The sequence below is a fragment of the Balearica regulorum genome, chromosome 12, assembly GCF_011004875.1.
Source record: "Balearica regulorum gibbericeps isolate bBalReg1 chromosome 12, bBalReg1.pri, whole genome shotgun sequence".
Lineage (NCBI taxonomy): Eukaryota > Metazoa > Chordata > Aves > Gruiformes > Gruidae > Balearica > Balearica regulorum.
In genome coordinates this window covers 1,725,051-1,742,853 of record NC_046195.1, presented here as the reverse complement: position 1 = coordinate 1,742,853, position 17,803 = coordinate 1,725,051, and the positions used below count along the sequence as shown (strand labels likewise).

General features: G+C 48.1%; 1 long non-coding RNA gene across 1 annotated transcript in view; it reads left to right on the top strand.

The window, feature by feature from the left end:
• The window catches only part of LOC142603451 (uncharacterized), a 73,968-nt gene extending 57,962 nt beyond the window's left edge, over positions 1-16,006 (top strand). Inside the window, exons 6-9 of the long non-coding RNA XR_012837381.1 lie at positions 13,175-13,264; positions 13,899-14,206; positions 15,325-15,435; positions 15,558-16,006. This is a non-coding gene — a long non-coding RNA (uncharacterized LOC142603451). The remainder of the gene's footprint in view (positions 1-13,174; positions 13,265-13,898; positions 14,207-15,324; positions 15,436-15,557) is intronic.
• Positions 16,007-17,803: the final 1,797 nt, after the last annotated feature.

Here is a 17,803-nt window from a genome sequence, read left to right as displayed (position 1 = left end):
TGTAAACTGCTTGATTTATGGCTCTGTTCATCAGTTCTGGCCCTCGGGTATAACATCCTTTTCCTTCCAGGCTGGGAAGTGAATAACGAATTAACAGTCTGCCTTAGGTTCAATAAGAAGCTGAGCATTCAGGGATCTTTATTGTGATGCACGTGCCAAATCAACTGCTTAATTTTTACTTCTCATTCACTGAGGGTATTCAACGACTCCTTCCCCAGGGCAGCAGCTGCATTGTGGATGCGTGGTGCCTTTGAAGTGTCCCACAAGAGAAGCCACCAAGGAATGGTTTCGCTGTTGGTTTGCACAGAGAACTCAATCTGTTTCCTCGCAGCTTGCTCTGAAGCTGACATTGCGTGCCATACACGTTTGCCTCGGACAAACTTCCTTTCAGTGCAGCCGAGGGATGAAGATCAGGGCAGAGAACGAACGGCCCTGCTGAGCCAGAGCCATGACCCCTGGTGCACAAGAAGCCATCGAGCCAACCCCTGGCTGTCACCCCTGTCTTCAGCCCTGAGAAGAGGTTTGTCCTAGACCCTGGAGTCCTTGCAACTTTAATCTTTTACCGAGCAAACTGAATACCTCTGCTCCCACAGTCCTCAATGGCAATCCAGTGCTTTCCACACAGCTCTCATCCACGTGGCTACGTGGTCACGCCACGATGCACCAGGTTTATGGGGCATCCCGGCCTTGGTATGATAAGATTTGTCCATCCTGGCCACCCTGGAGGGTTGTGAGGATGGGAGCTCCCTTGGGCTGTTCTCCTTAAGCAGTTCACAGGACCATGGCAGGGAACTTATGTCATGTTCATACAGCAGCCCTGCAGCACCAGAGACACGCTGCAGCGGAGGCTTCATGAGAAAGAAAACACCTGTAAAACAAAACCTTTGTGAAGGAAGAAAACTCTTGTAAAGAACAAAGAAACTACCGTAGAAGCACGGGAGCTGTTCTGCAAGCATAACGCTCTGCAAGTACTAGCTCAGGGCTTGCAGGTCTCCAGCAGATAAAGTTTAAGCTGACAGGTCCCCTCAGGACTTACCAGCTCTGTGCCGTCGTGCCCTTGAACAGCCTCTTAGGATGCTGTTGCTATCTGCGAGCTGCTTCGTGGCTGTAGCAGGTAAATCTGATCTGCCTGAAAGGGGGAGTTCAAGAAAATGGCTTTGTGCCCTCTGCGTGCCGCTGTAGGGTGCGTTCAACTCTGCATCACATGAGGCCGTGAGTGGAGGAGAGACATCTCGGGAAGTGGAGCACTAACATAAAGCCTGCAGCCTCTCAGATGTTGTAAAAACTCAGTTAGAGGGAGAGTTTTAATAGTCAGTTTTTAGTCCTGAGCCAGTCCTCACTTGTCCGCAGGAGCTCAGCCTGCTGGGAGCTCAGCTGGATGGAGCGTTTTCTCTTCCGAGAATCCTATGGCAGTGAGAGTTGCTGATGTCTGGTTTTTCTCTTAGGGCACATACAGTAAAGCAAAGCAGGAATAAACTACAGGCTACAGCATTTCTTGCCTAGTAGCATTAACAGTACAGCTTGATTAGATCGTCACGGCCATCCTGTATGCTTTGTCTCTTGCTCTTCCTTCCCTTGATGGGTCTGCAAGTGCAAACAGCTGTATCTCTGTCTGAGGAGCAGGAAACCCGTGTCTTTTGGAAGCATCTGCCCAGCCCAAGCCTGTCACTGCGGTGCGGCAGTCTGAATGCCTCCAAATATCCTATTCTTCAACTTCTCACAGGGCTCAAGAACCTGTCCAGCCCTGGGAGGGGGCCTAGGCTGGCCCTAATATGATCCACCCATGCAGAGTCTCTGTCATGTTTCCTAAATTGCACGGCAGGCAAGATGGTTCAGATACGATAAAGGCGGGAGGTTCAGAGTCCTGGCTGTATCTTGTGTCTGGCTGATCAGCCGCGTGAGGCCGAGACCAAAGGAGCAATAGTCTGGGATCCAGGTTCAGGGTGGGCAGAGGGGATGCCTGCACCCTTCCCCTCCTCCCGTGGTCAGGGTAGTTTCTAAGCTTGGGATTAAATCCCCTCCTTTCTGGATGCTGCTGCGGGTGGCAGCACAGCGCAGACAGCTTCTCTTTGGACCTGTTCCTACTGCTCACGCCACACAAGGGGCTTTAAATGGGATCAGAATGAAATATTCCTCTTTAAACTCTATATTCACATGGCAAGATCCTCTCTGTCACCTCTGACCTGTTCCTGCCTGGCTGCCGGTATGGATCTAAGCGCCGCAGCATTCAATCACCTTCCAGACAATTGAACAGGAGCCGTTCCAAATACCGTCACTTTCCCTCTCCCCTGCCCGTGAGCAGGAATTATCTCGGGCAGGTCGTAGCGGTGTGTGTAATAATGACTGTATCAGTGCACGTAGTTCCCGTTGCCTGGATGCAGGTAAAAAAAAAGGCTGCTGGTAGGAAGGGGATATCTTACAGCTGAAGATGTGATCAGAGGAGTGTCTGTTCCATCTTTAGAATCTCTTTTTTTTTTTTTAAGTTACTATATTTCAGCTAAAGGTTACTGCCCCTCTGCTGTCAGGTCTCTTCCCACAGCTCGGGTAAGTAACTCTGTTCGTGCTTCTCTTCTGTACAGAAAGTAAAACAGGTTTGCGTGAAAGCCCTGCTGACACGCTCTTCTTGTTCTGAGTATGACGATGTCGGGGATCTGACCTTTCGCAGGAGTCGGCTTCACTCTGCGTGCCCTGTGGTCACGACGGTCTGCCCTGTGACACTCCCAACCTCAGCACTTCCATCCATCCAGTCGACTGTAGCTGGCATGAAAGGATGGATTTGGGCGTTTTTTTGGGGGTGAGCCTCTGGATTCATGTGTAAACTTCAGAAAGAATTTTGATTTTCAGGTCAGAAATCACAACTGGGACTGTCCACTGGACAGAAGAGGCTTCTGGACCTCATACCAGTTGGGCAAAGAGGCTCTTTTCCTAGCTGGGTGCCGTACCAAATGGCTGGTGTCAGAGCTGTGGGGCTGATCACACCAGGCCTGTGTCCTCCTAGGGCAGAGAGTCGGCTGCACACATCGTTTTGGTGGCTACCAGGCACCAAAGACCTGGGCTGGATGTTCTTCCCCACTTCCGAGGTTCACGATGAGTTTCATGAATCAGAGCATGAGTTCAGCCTTGAGGGGCTCCTGGGGTGAGGAAGTAAGGACTTGTCACAGCCTTCCTCGTCAAACTGCAGTCTCCAGTGACTTTGTGGGTCCAGGGTTCCTTTGCCTTTTGACTCCATTGTACCATCCGGCAGTACAAGACTGCCCTAAAGAGCATAAAGTCAATCCCTCTAAAAACGGCCTTGGCTAAGGCATGTCTGACACGGCTCTGGATTGGGAATGCTCATGAGGAGCAAGCTGGGCTGTGGCTGTCTTCTAAAACCCGTGGGGAGCGTGGCTGTGAAGCGTGAAACCCCAGGTGTACACCTGCTAATTACTAATTTACCCCAATACATCCATCCCTCCCGTACAGGGACAAGGAGGCAGAAGCAAAGCGTTTATATACATTTAGAGTGTGGAAAAAGACACCTCATCGTGACTGAACTGGATTAGGGAGCGATCACAAGCGTACCCCAGCTGGCAGATCTGGTGGTCTCACGGCGTGGGATGGTGACAAGGTGTGAGAAGCAGTCTCAGCTAGAGCTGGCGGAGCTACAGCTGAGCTGGGATTTTTCTGCTTGCTCGCTCCGCAGCACACTCTTCTCTTGGCAGCGCCTTGGAGCCGACATCCCTTTTCCCTACTCGCAGCGTCATTTGCAAGCCAGAGGGAGAATTTGGTGGCAGCCCCCACAGATCTCTCCTACTCTCTGTAGTGGCTCTCAACTTGCTTGAAGTCAAGGACATACATTAACTCACTGTCTTTCTCTCCCCCACACCGTGCATTAGCAATGCTCTGGCTCTGCTTAGGCGGTACGTGCAGGTTACCTGCAGGGTGACGGGAGCCTTCTCTGGCCTTTTCGGTGATGGAAACATTCATCCGTTCTTAGTTCTCTTGAGCCAAGCGGGGGATGCTGCACTGCTGAGCTTGCTCTGAGCATCGTGCCTCCAGATCCTTGGATCGTCCCCACGGCTGGGAAGGGATTGCTGCTTGCGCTCTGCGTGCGCTCAGCTCTCCTCTCTTGCCGGCTAGACCACAGAGAGAGTTATCAGCTGAAGACTGGTAAGCTGTAGCTGACAGTCTAGCTCCTCCTTTTAGATCCAAGACTTGGTCCCTAAAGCCAACCGACCCAGCAGTGGTTCTGTTGCTTGCACAGAAGCAAAGGCAGAAGTTGTAGCCCTCCTGGCAGACCAAAGCTCCCGGGCTGGCAAGAGCTCTGCTGCCTGCAGAGCTAGCTGGGGCCATGCCACCTCTTCTTCCTGACAAGCCTGGTCTGCAAGGAGAAACAAAGCAGGGAGTGATCTGCAGCAATCCCCTCTCTTTGATGACCACCCGCCAGGTCCCCAGCTCCTGCTGGAAGATGCCATCACGAGCAAGGCAGAGCCCTGCATGCCGCAGGAGGGAAGAGACGATCCCCTTCCCCACTGGCATCACTGCTGCTGCGGAGATGTAAAGTTCTGGAGATGTAAAGTTCTGGAGATGTAAAGTTCTGGAGATGTAAAGTTCTGGCAAGGCAGGTGCAGGGCAAGGGAGGTGACTTTTTTCTCTTGGTTGCTTTGTTCGTTGTTTAGGTAACGGGTGGAAGAAAGACTTTGCTGGCTACGTTAAGGAAGTTATTGTTTAGTTGAGGGCTTATTTGTTCTTGCGGGGAAGAAGATTGTGTTTGCCTTTGGGGGGGGATATTGTGCAACAGCCAGTTCTTTTTAATTAGTTGCTGTTTCTTTACCTTGGCTTTATTTAACCAGAGAAGAAATTTCTGAAAGGAGAATTTTTAAAAAGAAAGGGAGCAAAAAAAAAAATACCAACCCCAAACCAAAGCCCAGATTGGTGCTGGGATTTGGGATCTGTACTTCCAGCTTGTCCCTGATGTGTACCCACTTAACAAGAAAAGCTTTTACCGTAGAGGCAGAGGATGTGCCTCATTGCTTTTCTCCTCCTCCTAGCCTCTCCATTCACTTCAGGGAATGAATGAGGGAAGTCTCTGTATCTCTGTGGTGGGATTAATGGCAATATGGAGATGAGCTGAATGTCTAATAGCCCATTTTCCCAGGAGAAGGGGCTTGTACCAGCAGCAGTTTGGCCCAGATGTCTGCGAGGGCTATATCTTTTTCTGTTTTATGAGAGTACCCAATAATTTTCTTCTTTCAGTTCTGCCCTTGAGGTTGAGTTGCCTCAGATGCTCCCTGAGGGCAGGCTGCTGAGCAGAGGGACGTGTCGTGTAACTGGCTGTTGCTGTGAGGGTATTTAGGCACCTGTTTATCTGACTTCCTTGAGAATTAGGCATTAAATAGGCATTGGGTCCAAGAAAGAGGATCTCTCCCTCCCCTCCCTTCATATCCATCCTCTTTTATATCCATTTTCCTCTCTCGCAGCCTCATGGGGAGGAAGCAGGGGGAGGATTCCCCTCTCTGTTCTCCCGCCCGTGTCTCCAGGTCGCAGCTGCCCACGAGGTTGGGGCGGCGTTGGGGGCCCTTTCAGCGCTGGCTCTGCCTTGTCGCCCCTTCTTCCCCGTGAGTGGGAAGGTGACGGTCATCACAACAGCCGGAGAGCAGGGACAGGCAGCTGGGGTTTGGCAAGTTATAGGGCAGGGCAGGGTTTGCTTTTGTGCAGGCCATAAGGAAAGGAGCCCTCCTGGTAGAAAGAGAGTTTAAAATGTCTCCGTTAAAGCACTCCCGGCTGCCCAGAGCTCTCCAGACCATATTTTCAGGCTAGCGGCACTTGCCGGCAGCCTGTTGCCCTCGGAGCGGAGCTGGGTGCCTTCTGTCTCCTCTATTCTCTCCGAGGGCACTTCCCTGCTGTTCGGGTCTGAGTGAGCTGGGGGTCACTCCCCCATCAAGCCTTTCCCCACCCCACCCCCTCCTTCCCTTTCCAGCTCCTTAAACAACAAAGGTGTTGAGGGAATTTATACCTCTGCCTGGTAACAAGACAGATCAGTGAGACGCTGTCACGGTTTTGTGAGGGCTCCATAGATTTTTATTGCTTTTCAGTCCTTGGGTTCCCAACCTTCTTTTGGCTTGTAAATTGCCCACAAAATGCAGACACAGCTCCTATTCTGTGAGTTCCTTTGATGATTTTATTTATACCTCTTGCTTTGTCTTGTCTTTTATTACAGGGAGACTGCAATTAATTATTATCCCATCAGCTTCTATTTAGCCTGACAGTACAATGCAACACGCAGTGTCCAACCTTCCCCTGCCTCTGTGTGCACGAGCGGGCAGCTATTCTCGAGAAGAACAAAGGCGCTGGCAGCTTTCGAAAAGGGCGTGCTGCTAAAGGTCAGCTCAAGAGAGTTCAATAGCACCAGCAGAGCACAGTTGTGATCTGGCTAAAGTGACCAGACATCCCAATTTAGTTGTGATGCTCTTGATTTTACCTTCTCATCCAAAGCGTGTTTTAGACTGTCACTCTTCGAGCGGGTATAGGCTCATGGGTAGAGCAGAGGTAGGGCTCTTGTGTCTTTTTTCTCATATCTCTGATTGACCAGACCTTTTCATGTCTTATTCCCCCTACGAAACAGAAATTGCACCTGCGAGATACGTAAAACAGGCCCTGCTTGTTCAGCACGGGCAAAACCTCAGTGGGAAAACAGGAGGTGTGCATACCGAAGAGAGATGAGTGGCAGACCGGAGTGATCATAAATCTAGAGAACACTGCCCCAGGGAGCAGACTGAAGGAACTGGCAGTGTCTGGGCAAGAGACAACTTAGAGGACACCTGGTGATGCTCTGGCAAAGAAGGAGGGATGAATCTGTTATTCACATCCACAAGGTAGCAAGAATGGATTTAAAACGTACAAGGGATGTGCAATGTAGACGCTGGGAAAGTGGTAAGGATAGTAATGGTGTGAGCAGGTTTCCTGGGCTGGAGAGGGAGTGTCTCTGGTGCTTCTTAGGAGCAGTTTTGGATATGTCTCTGGTTTGTTCTGTGAGTGTATGTGTCGGAAGGAGGAGCCTTCCAGGCACAACCTTGTAGAAATAAGGACTGAAGGCCTCCAGAACAAGTGTGTGTTAGGGAAGTGTTTGATGGTTATTTTAGGACTCATTTCCTATCCAGTCTTTGACACTGGGTTCTGTAGAGGGAATGTCAGTGTTCTCTGCTGGCCGTTCTGACACTAGAAACCCAGCAAAGCTGTTTTCACTCTTTCCTTTTTCTTCACATCTTGCAAAAAGGTTTATTTGCCCTACAGGCCCGCGGATGGCATGTTGCTGAGCAGTGCTGGTGATGAGATAAAGATGTTTTGACAAGATTCAGTGCCAGGTGAGCAGAAGCTGCTGTTAAACCCAACGTTTGTTCACTCCTGCTTATTTCTCCCATCGTCTCATTTGTTCGTTTACACCTGATCTTGGCAGCCTTTGGCAGTGCAGCTCTTGGTCTGACCTCCCCAGACCAGCTCATGACAATGGAGCAGAGCCTCTGGGCCAGCATCCTTATGAAAATGTCAGCGTGGTCCTTCTATGTGGGTGTCCTCTTCTCCCCAGCAGAGTCCACTCCATGCTTCAGAGGAAGCTGCAAGACTGGGCTACGATGCCGTAAATTCAAAGAGATGTTTCTCACTCCCGTCCTCCACAAATGACATGTGCTCACTAGCCCACATGGCTACCAGCCATTAGCTGGTTTAAGTTTTTCAGTCCAAGCTCATGTAGCTGTGGGGCTCCGTGGGAAACGAAGGGCACGTCAGGACGGGGAGGACTGGCAGACTGAGTTGGCTCTGCCATTGCTACTGCCGGGATGAAAGCGCCAGGAACTGCAGGGCTGAGATGCTGAGCTGGTTGGTAGAAAACTGGCTCAAGCTGAGGACTGTCTAGGTTCCCCCCACTTATTTAGCTTTTCTGAGCGAGCGGATTCACTGGCTTGGGTGCAGTTCTGCTCAGGAGTGCTAACCTGCTCCTGAGAGTGAGCTGGGGTGGTCTTGCAACCCTGCCTTGTGTTGTGAGAACTTAGCTCTGCATTGCTTCAGGTCCCTCTCTCCCATGCTTAGAAGATGAAGCTAAAGGTAAGAGCAGTAACTCGATGGTTGATTCTAGGTCTCCTGTTTCAAAACCTCGATTAGGTGGTCAAGTGAGGTCTTCCACCTCCACCCCAGGTGCATCCCTTCTACTGAATCCGTGATTACTGCGATAAAACTGCAACTAAATTCTGTCAGCTCTGAAGCACGAACTATGAGGGTTGGTCTTTACATCAGACATGTAATTACCTGTCTACAAAACTATGAAAACGTACAAGGAAAAAAAAAAAAGAGGGACAAGCAAGATCTCTGTCAAATGAGAGAAAAGCTATCATTTTCCCCTTTTTTTGTTGTTTGTTTGCCTCCGTTCGCAACGGTACATAGCTGTGCTTAACCCAGCTAGGAACCTGCTCTGGAGATCAGTCTGCCTGATAAACTGCCTCGTCGCTACTGACCCTCAAATTTATATAAGGACGCAGGACTTTAGGTTTGAAACCCCTGGAAAAACTCAACTCTGCAAAGTCTTAGAAGCAGGAAAAGCTGCTTTCCTGCATAAGAAGAAAGCCTTTTTATGGTGACTGAATACCGAATTGCAATCAGAATGGCAGTGCTATTTGTTAAATGCAAGTTACTTAAATAATTCATTTTTCTTACTAATTATACAGTACGTGGTTAGCTTCGATGATCACATATAATTAAAGGGGAACGGTTTCTGCAGCACTGTCATGACTTTGATGGTGCTGATCGAGAAGAGACTAAGATTTCCTGGTAGTCTGTACAGATTATGTGCTAATTTAGGGGTTTACGTGGAGTGGCACGTGTATCCTGTGCTCGGAGACGCACCTTGAACATAGGCAGTATCTCCCGATTTCCTAGAGGTCCTTAGATTTGACTGAGATCCTGGGTTATCAAAGCCTCTGCTTAATTTTCAATCTGTGCTTAAAACCTTTTGAAGTCAACGACGCTTAAGTATATGCTTCAGCTTTAGTCACACACTTGAGATTGTTGCCGAATCGAGGTCACTGGCCGGTTAAGGATGAAGCCTCGCTGGTACCTGTTCTTCCCCAAGGATACAGTCTTGAAAAGTCTTTTTTTAAATGAGACTATATGTAGGAGGAAAAAAATATCGTCTCTGGCTATATTATTTTGCCACACCAACCAGCGGGGAAGCCTCACAGTGGATTACTGTACAGGGGAAAGGCTTGGATTTCCGCGTGTGCTTTAATGACTGGACTTTTGTTCTACCTTTTAACTGTGACTGTTTAATAACTACTTGACTCACTTTGCCCTCAGCAGGATGTTGCACGTAGCTTCACTGTGTTGAAGAACACGGTTGAAATTAAAAATTTAATTTAATGATTCGGTTGGTGACAGATTACCCAATAGCCTGCCTGTGGAGTGGACCTTCGTATGGATCCTTCTATACAAGAACGCTTCCCTAGACAAAAAATAACTTACAGATGTTATTCGGTAAATTCCCAAGTCGTCATCTCTGCAGTCTTTAAATCCCTTGTGAAAAAATCTCTACTGAATGTTTAGCCAACAGCAAAATGAAAGGAAGTTCTCTCCTTTAAAAAAAAAAAATTGGGAAGAGGATTTAGGTATCTTTGCACAGCGTATCCTGGGAAATACCTCAGTTGGTCTCTCCTCTGAAGAGTTCAGGATTTAAACACACAAGTCAGACTTGAGGTGGGAGGGGAAGCCGGCTCCGAGAGGAAGGTGACATGCCTAAAGGTGGCACAAGAGGACAGTGGCAGAGCTGGAATTATCCCCCCAGCCCCCAGTGCAGCCTGTGCACCGGGTCAGCAGCAATCCTTGCGCATTTTGGCTGCTCCGTGACGTTTGACAGCTGCATTCGGATGTGGGCAAACCCTCTATGGAAGGACGTTATTATCTTCAAGGCCTGATGGTGGGTAAAGAAACTGTAAGAAGCAATTTTTTGTACCCAGAGTAACCGAAGAGGCCTCCTGAGCTTCTGCTCAGCGTGGGAGAGAGGTATCTGGGGGAGGCAGGTAGCCAGCAGCCACGGGCAGGGGCAGAGCTGTCAGGAAAAAGAAAAGAAAGCATATTTTGATTGAATATATCAGTGGACTTCAGTTCTCTGGATATCAGTTCAGTTTTTGCGAGGAAATCTTTCCTACCCAAAAACCCCATGCTAGCAAATTCCCCCAAAGCCCTGTTTCAGCAGAGAAAGAACCCTCAACATGATTGTAATGTCCATCTAGTCTACAGGTCCCAACCAGAGAGTGGAGCAAGGGAAACGGAGGTTTCGGTTCAAGAGAAAACTCTTGGTTGCCCTGAGGGAAGAACAACAGGTCTTTCTGCCTGGTCTCCAAAACCAGATTCATTGGACCCGACTCTCCTGTCAGGCAGGGCTAGGACAAGAAATAATGCATTTGGGTTGTGGTGGGAAAGATTTAGGTTACATGTCAGGGAATTCTTCCTTTAGTGTTGATAGTTTGGCCATGCAATAGCTTTTTTGGTTTTGTTTTGTGGGTTTTTTGGTAGCTTTATTAGATGGAGAAGGTGGCGGTGGTGTTTGTGCTTGGAAGCTACTAAGGTAGGCGTGCTTCGTCAAGGTCCACAGAAAATCCGATCAGGTGAACTCCTATTTTGAGTGTCTTCCTCGTGCTGTGTGTCTCTGTGAAAGGAGTCAAGTGTCCTTGACTGTAGCAGCCCTCTCTGGAGAGACAATCTTTTTGTACCTCCACTTGTACCTGTACCCTCTAGCTCTCTCTGGCCCATTCCCAAAATGAAGCGAAAATGCGTACGCTCCATCACAACAGAAACAATAACAGGAGGCGAAGGTTCAAGACGAACGTTGTTGTTCTCACGAAATCTTCATTTACGGTTAGTTTGTAGCTGGTGGGGGGTTTTTTAAGAAAGAATACATTTACTGTAATAGCAATGAGTCAGCATGGATGTATTGCAGGTAAATCATGTCGGACTAATTTGATCACTTATGCTAATGAAATAACTATCAGTCTAGATAGCATAAATCTATCTCGTTGTCCAGAAGGTTTTAAGAAAATTTTACGTGATGGATTATTGTAGAAACTCCCTAAATGTAGATTAAAATAATCTGTTATTGAAACGGGTGAAATACTGGCAAGAAGGCAGAGTCCTGGCTTGGAGCGAAGGGTGAGCGTCGATGAGGAGGTGACTGAGGAGCAGATGCTCTGCTGGGACTCTTTAATATTTTTATTAAAGATTTACACAACACCGCAGCGCGTAGGATCATTAAATTTGCAGATGATCCAAAGCTAAGGGGATTAGGCAAGGCTTACTGGTCTTTCTCTGCAGAGAAGTTGCTTTTTGGCAGTATAATCGTGCCAAATTATGTAAGGAGGCTCAAAACTGATCTCGACTGGACCAAGATCCTCCGCGGCACCTTTGACAAAGAACTGGCGGTAGGAACTGGAGTCTTTTCAGTGGAGATGGGGGAGTTTATATCGTAAGGTGTGGTGGAGGTGTGGGGGTGAGAGGAATCACCAGCAGGACGACGGAGAGAGATCGTTCCTTTGGTTTTTGATTTTTTGAGTCCTTAATACACTCTCACCAGAAACATTGCGCAGCAGCGTTTGATAGAAAGTACTGGGGGTGGTCGTGTTTCATTATAGTATATAAAACATACATTCCGTTTGTAGCCGATGTAGCAATTGTATCTGAGAGAGCTCGTGTTTATGTCTCTGAGTAAGGACTCACCTGTTCCTCACAACCTGCAGTGGAAGGAGAGGGAACTGGGCAGGAACAAAACATTCCTGTTCTCATCCGTACGCACACAAAAGGGTAAACTGGGAGCAGATACTACACTTGTAGCTCCTATCCTATTATAGCACACAGCAATGTTGAAATGTGGCCCTATCCCCGCCACGTTTAGCTGTGTAAATATTACTCTTATTGTACTTATCATCTGAACTACCGAACTTCGCGTTCATCTGGGTTTCTGGTTTTAGGCGCTCTTCGTTACACGACGTCTGGGCAACATCCTGCCCGTCCAGGCAAGAAAGGAACTTCCTCAGCTTCAGCCTGCTCCCATCGAGTGCGAGACAGCGGAGCTGTGCGGCGGGCAACACTCGATGCTTCCCCGCAGCTTTTCTACCGATTTTTAGAGAGTGATGTGATGACTGTGCTACTCCAGTGACAGCCTTACAAACGCTCCTCTTTCTGCTGCTCTGGAAAAAAAAAAAGTTCCGTTTTTGGAAGATGTACTCTAACTAGCGGCTGATTTGTCGCATGAGATTCTGAGTAGGGGGAGAGTGAAAATAACAGGAGAGTGGGTTTTCCTCTGTTTTGGGCTCTGATTTAAATCAGCTTCTGAGGCAGCATTCATTTCTGGGAGAAGAGCAATGCTTGTGGATTGAGATTTCTGCAATGGGAGCAATCTTTTGGGGTGCGAATGCCTGTGTTTCAGTGTAGGCATTTAAAGGTGGCCAGTTACCCTGACAGCAAACCCAGATGCCACGTTCCCGATTTCTCCGCTGCTGAGAAGCTGAACGGCAAATCTTCAGGCATGTCTTATCATTAACAGAAGGGCAAAAGTATTAAAATGTATCCACAAAACAAATACATCAAAGAAATATGAAATCCCCGTGTAGTAGGTATAACTCATTCTTACTGCCAGTTCAAAATGAACCGTAGCGGGAGAATTTAATGATAGCGTTGTTTAGCGAAATTAGACTTGACAGTAGCCAGTTGCCTTTTATTTTGGTTGGTTAGGATTTGCAATTGTTTGACACTCATTAGAAATCACGGTAACCTGTTTTAAGGGCAGGCAAATTAAGATTCCCTCTCTCCATACAAGATTACTCATCACACCACAGCTACACGTTAATTGGGAAATAACTAGTGAACGAGCAGGTCTTACGCAAGCTGTCGTCTGAGCACGTCGGGTAACGTACCAGAGGTGATCTCGCAGAGAATTTGGTCAGATACACAACAGGTAAGAAAAAACTGTTGCAGGAAATTAACACTACAATAACTTATCCGATGCAAAAATAATTATCAGTCCTTAACGATCCTGGTAATTTTTTGATGGGAATTCACCTGACCTTCTGTTTCCATCAGTGCCTCCACCAGGAGAACGCATGGTTCCCTACCTGAACCTCAGCCCTGGGTTTTTTTGTTTTTTTTTTTTATTCAGAGCCTGCCAGGGAGTTAGAGAAGCCCCAGGGTTTGCTGGGCCAAGCCAGGCTTCCAGGGAAAAGACCTCTGAAGGCTACAAGACAACAGGGTAAGCTGCGAGCTCCAAACGTACCACTTTCTGTCTCCTGCTAGAGGAAATCTTGTTTAACTAAACCAGAACAGAGTGGAACGGGGGAATATTTTAGCTCATTCTTGCAAAGGGGCTGGGTAATGCAAAGGGCTGTCTAGGAAGCATCATGAGGTCTTGCAGGGAGATGAGCAGATGCAGAGAGAGGCTTCTTAGCGGTTACGCCTGCTTTAGCAAGCAGCAGGATGTGGTAGGAGCAGATCTGGGGAGTGAAACGTTTGGTGCTGGTCCACTATATGTGTTTTGGGGGATTTACTTGGGATAGGGCTGATCTGGCCCCATGGCTTGGAACATTCGATAACAGCTGGGACGTGTTGGGTGGGTTTCTGGAGCTCGTCTTGTCATTTAGTTTTGTCTGAAAGGAATCCAGCGTGGACCTAGATGCAGTAAGTGGAGAAGGTTGGAAGAGTCACCTCAAAAGAGCTGTCCTGCTCCAAAATAAAACAACCGCCGATACAGCTGTAGAAGAGTCTGCAGGAAGCTGGTCAAACCAGCCTCTCACTCCCAGAAATAGCTAATGAAAGTTAATCCGAACACGCACAGCCTGTTTTGTTGTTTTTCCTAACATGTTCACTCTGAAATGCTTTCGTTCCAGGCAAGCAATACTTTGCAATCAGGAAGTTGCTTGTTTGGTGATTAGCGTGGCTGTTGCCCCCGAGGGAAGGGATGGCATTGTCTGGACAGACTTCGGATCCGCCAAGGAAACTTGGATCTGGTACTCCACCCGAGATCTAGTCTACAAGCGGAAAGGTTGCCTGGTTCCCAGTGATGACTTTGGATTCAGGAGCCAAGAGATGGGTGTGCTGTGTGGGGCACCGCACCACATGAGAGTGGTGGGAAGCGTAGTTCACCCGCTAGCTGTGACATGAGTTTCCAGCGTCAGTTTGGCAGGAAGATGTACAGGTAAGATTAGCTTTATTCTCTGTGATGCATTCATTTTTTTTTTTTTTTATCTAGAAAATACACTCCTTGTATCACGCTGCCCAAGTCTATGTGTTCCCTGCATATTCGAGCAGAAGATGAATTTTCACTTCTGACAGTTCAGCTTGCAAAACCGAGGGAGAGATGGAAAAAAGACCCTTCTGCGTCAGTGTGATGATTGATCGCTTTTTATTTTTGCTCAGATGCCAGGTCTGGATTTGAAATAAAAAAAGTAATATACTATTTTATGGAGTTATTTCAGGAGGGGGCCCTGAAGGAAGAATGTAGAGTGCTGTAAGACGGGGCTGAAGAGATCAGACAGGAACCAGGAGAACAAAAGCCGCCACTGTTAGAGATCTGGGAGTTGGTGTTGGATGAAGCGGGGCCTCCCGCTGTTCGCTGCTCACTGTTGCTGTGGCCGGGCTGGCATCACTGTGCAGGGGGAAATGCAGGCAAAGAGCTAATCTATCGAAACAGAAGGGCAGACTTAGCTTGAGAAGATGAGCATGCTGAGCTGGTTTCTGCTCTGTTACACCCTGAAACCTCGCTGATATCTGTACAGCTCCCCAGCTGTAACTAGGAGCAGACAGGGGTTCTTTATGCATTTTCTCCAGAGCCAGACTGGTGAGGATTTGGTGAGGACTGGAGAAACTGATACTGAGATTTTCAGCTCAGCAGGAGGGAAACTCTATTTGCTTAATTTGGGAAGAGACAGTCATATAACTTACAGTGTGTAAAGCTTAAGCAGTGGAAGTATCCCCCCGAGCATAGCGTAGAGTTCGAGGCGGCAAGGAAAAGTCTTTCAGGCTGCCCGAGCCTTTCCACAGTGCTTCCTCCGTTCCGTCAAATACAAAGAAATGCCTGGTCCAAACACTTTGCGCAAGAACTAGACTCCAGTCTAGTAATCTAGGGATTATGACAGCCATGTTTAGTCTAACCGCCTATATAATTTCTCCCAGAAGGTGAGTTAAAAAGCGCCTTCTGAAAAACAGCTAATCTCATAATTTCACCTACTTCTCTGGCAAGCTTTTCCAGTACCAAATGGCCTTCACTGCTGTTTCTGTTACGTTTTAGTTCAAGGTTAAATTTCTAATTTCCAGCTTTTGCAGTTCTCTTGGAAGAGGCATCGCAAAAAACGCTCTCTGACAATTGCCTTCCCCCCATACGAGTGCCCGTAGTGGTAATCAGATCCCTTCACAGTCACGCCTCTGGTAAGTCGACAGGCTTGGGCACCTTCTGAAGCACGCTGGACAGCTTCTGTTTCCCAACTCCTGGGTCGTTTTTTGGCTTTGCTTGAATCGCTTCTGTATTTTCTTTTTCTCCGTGATGGAAGAAACATAGCCTGGACACGGCTTTCCAGCAGATTGTTGCTGGAGCTGCAGACGAGAAGGAACGCGTCCCGCTGGGGTCTGCGATGGCCCTTCCTAAACACCGCGGGATCGGAGGAGTCCCATTGCGGCAGCTTGCACCGCAGCTAGAGCTACGGCCGGTCTCTGCGATGTCCTTTTCAAAGCCACTCCTTCCTGAGGCAGCATCCTGTAAGCGTAACTTGCATTTCTGGTTTCCAATGTCTTTCTTTGCATTTAACTTTTTAAGATCATTGTTTCACTGGAGTGTGGCCAACTCTCAGTTATTTCAGATCGCTGTATATTGATAGTCCAGTCCTGCTTGTTGTTTCTCCACCGCCGATCCTGTTGGCATCTGCAAACTTTGCCACAGCAAGGATTTTTACAGCGTCATTTAGATCATTGATAAAAATAGCAAATAAAATGGTAACGGGAGTTTCACTCTTCTGTTATCCCAGATATTTTTACCCAGTGTAATATTGCTGTACATTTATTGAATCGTGCCTATTGGAATATGCAATAAATATGCCTTTGAAGAATAGCCAGTTTCCAGAAATGCTTTCCACCTTAAACGTATATTCCCAGTCCATTATAGCGACAACTGAGGTTAAGACTTGGGAAAATAGAAATATTAAATGAATAGGTGTGCACGTCACTGCCTGGTGCCAGATTGTTTGCACAAGCGTAACCAGATCGAGCCCTGTGATATCTGGGCAACTCGCTGGTTTTTAGATCAGCAATTAACTCTTCTTTGGCCATCAGAGGTCCAGCAGAAGGTTTTCCCATGCAGATTGCAGCAGTTTCTGGGCTGAAGGCATTATGATTTTGGAAGAACTTTTGTTCCTGGCTTTACGAGATTTCTAAGAGCTAGCTTCTGGGTTGAAGCTCACCGCAACGATGCAACTTTGCTTCACGCTGTCGTGTGGAGAGGAAGCGACAGCCGTGCTGGACATTCTCCTTGTGGTAGTGCCCACCTTGTAAAAAGCTGTTAATACACATTTTGAATGTTTCTTTTCAGTTACCAGCCTGGATCTCAGCGGGGAACGGGGCTGCTCTGATAGCCACGGAGTGAGGTGGATCTGCAAGCTTATCCAGAGCCAGGCGAGGTGTCCGCAGGTATGTGCCAGCGATCCCAGCGCAGCAGCGCAGGACCTGTTCTGCTCGCTCGGGCTGGCGATGAAACTAAGGGAGTTTCAGACTCTGTAGCAGCTGGGGAAGGCACCAGTGTGGCAGACAGACACCTCTGCCCTCCTTCAAGTTTTGTGCGTTGTTCAGGACCTCTAATGGGTGCAGCCCAGGAGCTCATTTAGATCCCAGGTTACGAGGGGTTGCGAACCCAGGAAATTGTTTAGGAATATCCCGTTCACCCTCTAAATCATGACTCAAAGCAGCTATCACCTGACTTTGGGAGGCGTTAGCGTGGTAGGACCTGCACCTTTTGCAGACCTTCCTAAGCGGAGAAGCTTCACTGTTTCAGGCAGGGACAAAGGCAGCTCTTCTGACAGTGGCTGTGTAGCAAATCTTACAGAAATACATCTGAAAATCTCAGAACTGCTCAGAACACCCCTGCTAAATATCCCCAGGCTGGTACAGCAGAGTACCAAGGAAATAGTTGATATTCCGAACTTGGTCTTTAGCTACACAGGACCTGAAAGCACGGGCACGTTTGTACCTCTGGGGAGCGAGGTACGAGGAAGCAGGGCAGCCTTTGACATGGTAACAGGAGCTATCCCTTGCAGAGCTAGAGGCACAATAGTCGTTATTAAAAGAAGGTGACTTGGCCTTCAGGGAGACATTTCAGCCGCTCTGGTTTGCAGACCCCTGGGTCTTGAGTTCACGGTGGGGTTGGCACAGTGCAACAGACGCTGAAGGAGGGTTACGGCTGGGGAGCTCTGACACTGCCAGCGGGAAAAGGTCAAGCAAAATAAAGAAAAGAGAGTCCCTTTGACAGGAATTGAGGGATACTTCTGACTGTACACAAATATCATCCAACTGCTTAATTTCAGGCCTATTGCTCATGGTATACAGGCAGGAGAAGATAAGAAGGGAAGGCAACTGCAGGTAGCTCCTTCTACATTCAGCTCAGAGCAAGCTGGGAAAGCTTTGGGCAGCCTATCCCCCATCTCTGCCTGCTTTCCGTTATTAATTTTATAGCCAGAAATAAGAACTTCATTGGCTTTATTCACCTCCTGTCAGATGCCAAATCACCATCTGGCAATACAGCAATTCCCGG